The following is an 11,165-nucleotide window of genomic DNA, read 5'->3' as shown; positions in this document are numbered from 1 at the left end:
ATCATCTGCTAATAGCATTGTTTGGAGATAATGTTGTTTGTTGTGCCTATAATCTCAACAACTTCTACCATTCGTTAGATCCTTTAATATGACATATTGGTCCTTCCGCAGGTTTTTTCCACCCGAATGACTGACGTTTATGCAATGTGGTATAGATCACCGCTACTTTCTTTTGCTTCTTTTCATTAGATCTCTTGTTTATTTTTTTAGTTGATTTATCTCGTGAATAGATTGTTTTGCATTATATTCATGCATCAACATTAGGTTTAGGCTTAATATATTTTAAAAACCCTTGTTGAAGATTTTTTTTGTCACATAGAAAATAGAAAAGCACAACCTCCAACAAGTTAGGGTTTGTTTGTGACATTGCTTGATCTCATTGTGTGCTCTTTGTTTTTTTATCTTCCTTCATCTTAGGAAAATAATCCTCCTTTTATTATGAATTTTAAAAAAATCTCTTATCCTATCATTTGGATTTTTGGATTCTCCCACGAGTGTCCTTAATTTTTTTTGCTTGGGTATATCGGTGGTGGTACCATTGGAGCAAGATCATTAACATTAGTACCCTTAAGTTGTTAGATTGGGTATATCGGTATGGACCCGAAAGGGAACCTTGAAACCTTAGAACCCAAAGAGACCTCACGGATCAGTGGATACAACTTTCTAGTACCCATTATTTTGAAAATCTCTTATTGCTTGTTGTGGGCTATATGAACCAATTGCTTGAGGAATAATGAATACATAATCCAAAACCTGAAAACTTCAAATTCAATCAATCACAGAGGAACCACCCCTAGAGAATCCCATGTACGGGATGCTACTCCATAGGATGCCAAACATCATATTCGATGAGAATCCAAAATAAATGACCCATACTGACATTCCTAATAAGTCTATGAACAATCGAAAAAGGGGAAGGACCCTGATGTTCTCTGAGTATAACTCACATTGATATCTTCATCAGACTCATAAAGTCCCTCATGTGGGTTACAAGGCGACTAGTTCTAGCACAGATGAGTTTACCAAAAGATGAATTCATAGGATCTCTCATTTCAAATCTTAGTCCGAAGAATGACACACTCACCAGTCTCAAAAAGTCCCTCATGCGGGTTACAAGCTAAATAGTTCTAGCACAAGTGAGTCCACCAAGAGATGAATCCCTTGGACCTCACATTTCAAAGTCTAGTCAAAAGAATTAGATGTCCTAGCATAAGCCAGATAAAACATGGAAAGGATGGAAGAAAAAAAATAAGAGATACAAGATCAATTGGGGCAAAAACATGCATAAGCTAAAAGAAGAGCTCACAAATCAAAATATAAAAAGGCTCGAGCCTATAGAGAGACCAGAACAAGGATCGGATGGGACTCCAAAGCTATAAGAGGACAGAAAGTATAATCAGTGGGGAGAGTCTCAAGTGTTTGATGTGGAGAGGATAGTCCATAGATCTAGGCTGACCCGTCTAGTTTGAACCATGTCATCTAAATCAGACAAAAAATAAATAAATTACTAGAAGACATAGTCTAGAGCCTAACCTCGAGAATGAGACATATGAACATGAATTAGAGAGAATACTCCATGGATGCCTTCCTGCCCGAGGAATACGATGATGAAAACGATAAGACCCCTCTAAAATTCTTAAAGTTCAGCGAAAAGGAAGACTCAAAGACTCACTTGTCTTTATTCATAGGAAGTATGGTCAAATATCAAAACAATGATAAGAGTCTAATTAATTGGTTCCCTAGAAGCATAAAGGGAACACCATTGGAATTGTTTGTCACCTTGAACCTTCAAAATATCAGAGAATTTAGGTAGCTCATCAACTTATTCATGAAGAAGTTCAGATTTAATGTTAAGACCCTCCCTGCCATAAGCCAACTTTATGACCTAAAACAAAAGAAGGTGGAAAGCACCCATGAATCCATCAACAGCTAGCGATCCATGGCCACTAGGATAAAGGAGTCGATCTTAGACTACCATACACTGGTCATCCTGATGGACAATTTCTCTCAACTTGTATGAAGCCTCATCAACATGGCTCATGTTGAAATCTATGCCAAACTCATAAAAAAGCCTAACGCCTTTGAGATAGGCATCAAGAGAGGAATATATAATGGGTTCCTGAAGAACAACAAAGACAACAATATATACATGAAGTCAGATCCATTTAAAGGCCAAGTCAACACAGTGCAAAACACAGAACAAAAGGTCAAGAAAAATGATAGTAAGAAGCAGAAGGCAAATAACCAGAAGGGCTTCCCAAAGAAGCTGAATGAGAACAAATATGGGGGCAATCCCAAGTAGACTATAGATTGAACATTCACCAAGTTCGAGCAACCTCAATCACAGATCCTAGATCTACTATTATAGAATGGCCTAGTCAAGCTACCTGAGGTGTTAGATCTGTCATAGATAAAGGCTAAAGACTCAACCAAATACTACAAATATCATAAAGTTGTGGGTCACAACACCGAAGACTGCTTTATCCTGAAGCATGTCATCCAAGACTATATAGACAATGAGGAATTATTGGTAAATGAAGAACAACTAGAGTCAAGCAACAATAACCGTACCACAGAAGAAGAAGTTTGGTCTTATGAAACAAGAGAGAACTGGTTCTTGGAGAAAGTTATAAAGCAAGAACCATATGATAACTTAATGTTTTGTGCTCCATGCACCCTTATCTATAGTAATTGTTCCTTCTTGATGCCTCTAGTACCCTAGATTTGTTATCAAGGAGAGTGAAAGGTCTAAGAAAGAGGAATTTCATAGGAGAACCAAGAAGCCAGTCAGATAAACATGATTAATTTGGGCCCACCAGACAACAATCATACCAAGGTTCCTCCCCCAGCATCCCAGCACAAAAAGTCTATTATAGAAAAGGAAGGCCTCTCTGTACAACCCATATTGTTCAAACCCGAGGGACAAACAGACACATCAACTATTTGGTTAAAAGAGAAAACAACCTCATCATCTAGCCTAATCATGAATGTGGCGTTATCCAGTTCAGGCCAAGTGTCAGTCATAAACCTCTCTAAAAGGCCCAAGGTCATAAGAGAGCATCTTCTAGCCGCACCCAGAATGAGAACCTAGGGTCTCGGTTACAAATGGCCTCCAACGAAGTAGTGGCCAAAAGATCTTACATGTGTCTTGAAGGACCATTTCACGAAAAGGGCAAACATCATAAGCTCAGTGAAAGGACCAAGCATGACAAATAGCACAGGATTGACTCTTCCCCTATAAGGACTCAACGTAGGATATAAAAAGCTACAAGGTAGCCTAGACTCCTTCGTCTCTCCTTTAGGAAAAGGAAGACATCATCCTCAAAACATGGAGACAAAAAGTCAAGGTAGAATCACAATGATATGAATCTTGTAAAATATACTTTTGAAAAAAAAATCAAAAGAGTCAAAAATCTCAAAAAATAGAAAAGTTTTTAAAAACAAAAAAAAATGAAATATTCAAAAAATTCAAAAAATTAAGAAATGCCAAGAAAATAAAAAAAATTCTTTCTAGGGTCCAAGTTATCTTCTTCGTTGTAGGATCATACTATTCTTGTTGACAAGACTAATAAAGCTTCTGTCAAACCCTTATTTTGTTTTTGAAATATTCTCAATGATGTGTTTCTATCAAAATCACGTGGGGGCATGTCAAAGGAGTCTGAATCTATGCAAAACCTAGGGATAGGACATTGTAAAGTTATCCAAAGTTCAAATTTCTTAGGCATGAATGAACCTCTAGCAACCAAGCATACAAATCTCAAATTGGCTCAGCTTCGTTTGGCGAGACCCAAATGGACTTGAAAGTCTGGTTTACATCTGAATACTGGTATGACCTCGTTCGACGAGACTCACAATGGTCTCTATATTCTAGTTATTATGGACATTGATTCAAACTCATTCAGCGAGACCACCAAATAATTTTCATATCCCAATTGTCTTGAATTGGTCCAATCGTATTCGACAGGACCCATAATAGTCGTGACAGTCCAGTTCACCTTGACTTTCATAGTCATAGTTAAAGGATATAGATTCATCATGATGTCAGGCATTTTATTGAAAGATCATTAAAGGTCACAAATCTTCTCCCAACACGATTTTAGCTCACTTTAAAATGGTCATGCTCTCAAGTATGTGCCTACACTCGAGAGTCCACCACATAAGACATCAAAGTCTCAAGGAAAGATAAGGAAGTGATACAATAACACTAAGGTACTTCAATCTAATGATTCTAGCTCATGAGCATATAAAGATGAATTATAAGGGCATGAAATCATTATCAATGCATAAGTATAGAGCCTGTGGAACCCACCTAGGCAACTGATTCTCCAGAAAAAATGGTTGGGTGTTGAATACCTTCAATGCTAATCTGCATTGAAGGTAGAGGTTAAAATAAAAAAGTGTGTGAAAGAAGAAAGCCAATACTTACTTCTAGACCTATGACAATGTGGCAGGCTCCAATCATATGGCCTTTGACAATGTGGTAGGTTGGCCTCCCTGAGGAGTCTTTTTCATTTATCTCGATAGGGAAAAATATTGAAAAGCATAAAAAAAGAGAAAAAGAAAGCAAAGCAAAAAAAAAGTAGTGCATTTAGGCTAACACCTATTCCGAGTTCATGACGAGGTGGCAGGCTCCGGCCATGAGACTACCTTAAGGCTAGAGATTAAAATAAAAAAGTGTGTGATAGAAGAAAGCCAATACTTATCTATATACCTATGACAATGTGGCAAGCTCCAGTCATATGGCTTTTAAAGGTAGAGTTGGTTAGCTGAGGGCATTCTTCCTAGACCGAAAAGCCATGAGACTTATGGTTATCAGGCATCGGGTCAAAGGATGGCAAAAGTGAAGAATAAAACCCTCTCAAGTTAAAATTAAAGACTCTAAAGAGCTCACGAAAAAACAGATGGTGTGATTGAACATATTTTCATCAAGCCCTAGTCCTTCAGAGTCCAAGCCTTAGTGGGGATAATCAAACCTACCAGAAATGTCCTAAAATTTAATCTCATATCCCTATAATTTGTGGCTTGAAACCAAGACAGAATTTGATAAAAAAAATACTAGTGAAACTGAGTGTCGCAATTTTATATCAGCCTAAGAAAAAGAAAATCTAAAGTGTAGGAATCTCAAGTGCAGGATCCAACTTATTTTAAGGGTTCTAATTTAAAAAAAAAAAGAGCAAAAAATTTATGACCTTATATGATCAGTCATTCATAGCTATCATAGGCTATCCACTCTATTACAAATCCATAAGTCACATTGTATATCCTAAAAGTTCATGTTATGCATCATAATGGACCAAAGCATCTAGTCATAGGGATCCTGAGTCTGAGGAGTACATAAAGAGCATTGTTCTTGTTCCCGGTGCCACTTGACCAAAGTATGCCTGACTCTTTTCACTAGCGGCAAAAAGTCTCATGTCTAAATTGATCATCATACGAAGGGCACATCTGCCCTAAGGCCTTACTAAGACAATTCCATCATATTTAAGACCTTATTGGAGCAGTTCTACCCTATTTATGAACCCACTAGAGTTATTGGGCTCTTGATGTTTGCCCCGTAAATTCTTAAAAGAAAATCACCAAAAGGTATAAAAAATTGAAATGGACGTAAAAGGCATGCAAGGGAGCCACATTTCTCTTGTGTTATCCCTCCCTAAACCTTAATCTTTTCTCTCTCTACTACAAAGAAAGTGGTTCTTGAATTGGTCCGACCTCATTCGGCGATACTCATAGCGGTCTCCACATCTCAGTTCTTTTCCTTTTTGACACTAACACCGATCTCCCTCGACAAGATCACTAAATGGGCTTAGCAATCCAGTTGTCCCTACATTGGCACCAACCTCATTCGGCGAGACCAATCACCATCTTGGCAACCCAGTTTTTCTTCAAACACTAGCCTGACCTTGTTCGACATGACTGAATTTAGTCTCAACATCCTAGTATTTCAAGCCTTGAGTATCTACTTCTTTATCATAAATTGAGTCACATTCGATTAATAACAAAGAGAGGCATTTGTAAACGCCAAAATTTTATGATGTCCAATTGCTAATATCTTTTGGAGATAAGTGTTTGTAGGTACTCAGCGAGAATTGGACACTCTCACATCGAATGGCAGAACAAACCATCGTCTATTACTAAATGGTAGAATGAAATGTCATCCATTATGGGACAGCATAACAGAACCCCATCCACTATGGGATGACACAAAAGCTTCATCGTCCGCTATACTAAATGTGTGGATAAGCCAAATGACTCATCCCTATCTCTTTTCAATGCCCTGCATGTCTTTCAAGGTGGGAACTCTTGGAAGAGCTTCCTTTTGAGAAGTCTCACTTGGATAGGCCTTATCCTCGTCCAAGATAGACCTAGATCTATTTGGGGTTGGATCCAGACCTAAAAAAATTAGTAATCCATATCCTATTCTGAACTCTATAAATAAGGGCTTACCACTATAGCCTGATCATCTGAAAATCACATACCCAAGTGTTGGCCCTGCAAGAACAAGTGTACTCAATCCCTGCTGACATTCTGTCCTGACGCCATTGAAAAAGATTCATACCTACGTGGAGGTGCTAATAGACAAAAATGAGCCTAAAAGCTAAACAAACCCCCAAGTTCGAAAGAGGTATTTTTCAGATCCCTTATCTGCTTATTTCAATAATATTTTGATTGGGTGTTTATATACATTTTTGTATTTGTTTGCATACTTGAATCTGCGATAGTGTGATTTGAGCTATGGAGATCGAAAAACCTGCCCCATTTTTATCTTTCCATCAAGCAAAGGATGGTCGAAGCTTGCAAATGACATCCCCCACACTTATAAAAAAGATTTTGCGTAATCCAGGTAGTCCCATCATTCCCAAACATTCAAATTTTTATCAACACTACTACAAGAAAATGAACCATTTAATATCCAAATGGATCATTTTCCCTTAAAACAAAGCGTGCATCTATTTCACCAGATAACATGAAAAACAACGACCACTTCCCTATGAAAGTGGAGGGGACTGGCTCAAACAAATGTGCTAATAAGGACATGGTGGGTCCATAAATCTAAAACCACTTTTTTCATATGAAAATGGGGCCTGTGAGTTTTTAAAGAGCTTCAAATCTGAATATGTTAAGGAAGAAAAGGGAGAGATAGAGGAGTTAGGAAATCTTTTGGGGATGTTCCTCTATTCTTTCATACATAAGAGGACGTTCTTAGGTTTTTTTTTATATAGAAAAACAATATAAGAAGTTGAGTTACACTGGGACTGTTTTATAAGAATTTGTGACCAAAATTGGTCCAACAATATGACTAAAATACCCTCAACTAGGATGATGTTTGTAATATGAGATTTCAGGGCCTGAATGACTAGAATACCCTCACATGTCTATCCTTAACACTCCCCCTCAAACTGTGTAAGGGTCGTGACCACGAATAGATGCTTTTAAGCATCCAATGATGAAGGAAGGGCAATGGTTTAGTGAAGAGGTCAACCACTTGATGTTCTCCTTAAATAAAGTGTGGTTGTACTTCCTTATCTTCTACTCGTTCATGAATAAAATGTTGATCCAACTTACCGTGTTTTATCTTTTCATGTTGAACGAGATTAGTTTCAACAACCACTTCACTTAGATTATCATAATATATGAGAGATTTATCTATCTGTTGTCGCAAACTCAAGAGAAGATGATGAAGCCATAAAATTGCAGGCGTGACAATAGCAATGGATCTATATTCAGGTTTTGTGCTTGATCTTGCCACTATTCTTTGTCTCTTGCTTGACCATGCAACCAAATGCCTTCCCAAAAATACTCCATAACCTGTAACTGACCTCCTAGTGGAGGGATCAGCTGTCGAATTTGCATATGAATACACAACCACCATAAGGCGCATTGAATATGTACAATTTGTTGTTGTTTTAGAGTATACAAGACCTTCAGTAATCGTGCCTTTGATATTTTTAAAGATTCTTTTCATAGTGTTCATATGGCTTTTCCTAGGAGCATGCATGACTTAAGATACCTTGTTAACAACATAAGCCAGATATGGTCTTGTAAATGTGAGGTATTGAAGGGCTCCCAGTATGCTTTTGAACTTTTTCAGAGAGTCCAACACACCATCATTTTTAAATATCTCCATGCAATTTTGTATTTAATGTCATTGGCATTTTAGCAGCTTTACATTCAGCCAAACCACTACGTTATAGGAGTGCTTGGGCATATTTACTTTGTGAAAGAGCCAAAGAAGTAGGTGTTTTGTCCACTTGTACTCCAAGGAAATACCGAAGAACACCAAGATCCTTCATGAGAAACTTGTGATGTAGGAAGGTCTTGAGATCTTGAATATGTGACTGACTACTCACTATGATAATTATATCATCAACATAAACAAGAATCAATGTCATATCATAATTACCAATACGAGTAAGAAGAGATTTTTTCAGTTATCACATATCTTGCCTGAAGAGAGGGATGAGTGAGACATCCGACGAGCGCTAGTTATCTTCCATCAAGAAAGAGGAAGGAGGTAGACTGGTAAGAAGGTTGTCAGTAAATCGGCAAACTTAGTCTTAATCTGAGGCTTCCACATCCCCCTACATTTCTTCTTCACTCAAGCTATCATTTTCCTCCCGCCCACTTATTGCACACGGCCTGGTAGCAGCAAAGAGGGTAGGAAATGAGAATGATCAATATGCAGAGTAATCTCATTGATTACATGGGAAGCCAATAGATGAAACTGTTGTACTGAATGTCTCAAACCATGCCCTGGATGCCTGCTTGAGCCCATAAATAGCCTTTCTTAAACTCAAGGTTGACTTTGCAATATCACCTTTGGGATACTTGAGAGGATGCTCCATATATACTTCTTCATATAACTTTCTGTGAAGGAATACATAACCTAACCTACGATGCCACATCTCAACATCATTGACAAGATGAGTTACTTCATATAGAAGTAACAAACAACCAGAAGTAGTAGGAGACAAGCAAAAATTCGATGATGGAGATATTTCATTCACTACATAAAGACCATCACATCGCTTTCCTTCAACGAGCATTCACTTCGTAAGAATATCCTTCACAAAAACAAAAGATGAAGAAAATGAGACATGAAAATTCATTTGATCGGACAATTGAGAAACATAAGATTATGCTTAATACCAGGAGAAAGAAGAGTGTTGAACAAATAAAGAGGATCAAAGCTGGTAGGAATCAAGACAATGCCTATATAAGTGATGGGGGTGATGATTACTATCTCCTGTACTAAAGCAACACAATCTATGATAAGGCATAGTATGGACAAATTTACCTGATGTGCTACCCTCAAATCCAAATACCGAGTATTATGAGAGGAAGAAGGAGCCTGAGAAGAGGAAGTAACAATCTGTCCTTTAACATTGTGATGTTCATGTGACCCTACAGTCCACAAATTCATTGATTGGGGTTGTTGCAAGTTAAGCAGGCTGAATGCGGTGCTAAGAGTATCATGATTCTGCCATGATGCAACTGATGTAGGATACAAAGAGGGTGCTATAAAAGATGATGGAGGCTTTGGACGTCCGAAAGGAACACCTGAGAGTGCACAAAAACATGTTAGGGGGTGAGTTTCGCTTGAAACCCACTTCGCAAGGGGGTGCTTGAAACAAACGCCCCCAATGGTTGCAACTTGAAAGGTGAGGAACAAGAAGGCGCTCTGGTATGAAAAGTGCCCGAATTTCTAACAAAGTTGACAAATTCAATGTTTGGTTTGATTCAACATCTGGAATATGCTATTGTAGCAATTTCAAGAGTGTCAAAATTCCATTTTTGAGACACTAAGTTTGAGCCCAATGGGTCAGGTTCAACAACATTTTTAGGGCTCACTGAGATCCATCTCAGGATTCATTTTATATGTTTCTGTTAGAATATCTAATGAGATAGATAACAAAATTACAAGTTTACAAGAGGCTGCCACCGGATGCTGGGCGTCTTCTATTTTATTCAAAAAGCTTGGGGGTCGTACTAATAGAGCAAAACTCTCCACCAATGGTGGAGTTAAAGAATTTAATGTCCTAAGATTCTTGGTAAAGTTTGAGGTCAATGCAGACATATGTGGACTGTTGATAATATTGAATTACATGTGTCATATGCACTACAAATAAAGCAAATTTAGAGAATAAAAAACTAAACCAGTAGATCTCAGTCAAGCTCAAGTAACGTCACTTATTTTTTAAGACAGTAAATATCATCCACTATAGTGCAAAAAATTCGATGCTCTATCCCTGTAATACTATGAGCAGTAATTTCACTTCTAAGACAAAACCGAGAATGAAGATGCGATTGATACTTGTATTGAATCCATGAAATATGTCGCAGGCTGCAGTAACTTGTATTCCATACTATGTATTGTACACCATATCTTCTTTTACAAGTCCTTGAACAGAGTACCAATGGGGGCTCTGATTGTGTGGCAGGAGCAGTTAGTGCACGTCACCTTGTATTGGGGCGTTGCAAGTTCGAATCCCAATGGTAGAGTAGGGGTCTGCCTAACCCCAGCTTTATCTGTCGGAAAAAAAAGTCCTTAAAAAGAGTTTCAAAGTAGTTGTAAAAAGGAGGACACCTATAATGAATTAATCATTTTGAAATGTGTTACAGTATTTATTAGTAAAATGGCTCTTATTTTCAAATAAGGCCCACTTGAAAACAAACTTGTTCATGAAGGGTTGGTTGAATTGAGCACTTTATAGATGGATTAGTAGAGTGGCAATTGGGGAATAAAAATTTACCCACTAGAAAACCTACTAAACCTATTCACTAAGAAACATTTTATCAGATTTCCTGTGTTTTTTTCTAAATTTTGATGAAATTGACACATGAATCATAAATTTTGAATGAAAAAAATGATATTTAAAACCTCTAAAATTTATGAAAATGATAGGCATTTGATTTTTGAAACCTTATAAAAACCTATCCATGCATCAAATCAAATGCTAGAAGAACTGATTTCTATGAAAACAAGTGCATAGATCACATCTCATAAAAACACCAAAAATCTGATGATAAAATGTTTTTTAGTGGTAGTTTTTTTTAGCCTCGAGTGGCAATATCTTTGCTTAGGAGTCGAAATTTCCAACTTTTTTTTTTGGGGCTCTTCGGTCGTAAAGAGATCACGCAGCGGTATGCCTGTACGATATCTCAAC

Source organism: Nuphar pumila, chromosome 4, assembly GCF_984573655.1.
Source record: "Nuphar pumila chromosome 4, dmNupPumi1.hap1.1, whole genome shotgun sequence".
Lineage (NCBI taxonomy): Eukaryota > Viridiplantae > Streptophyta > Magnoliopsida > Nymphaeales > Nymphaeaceae > Nuphar > Nuphar pumila.
Note: the sequence above shows the minus strand (reverse complement) of the source record.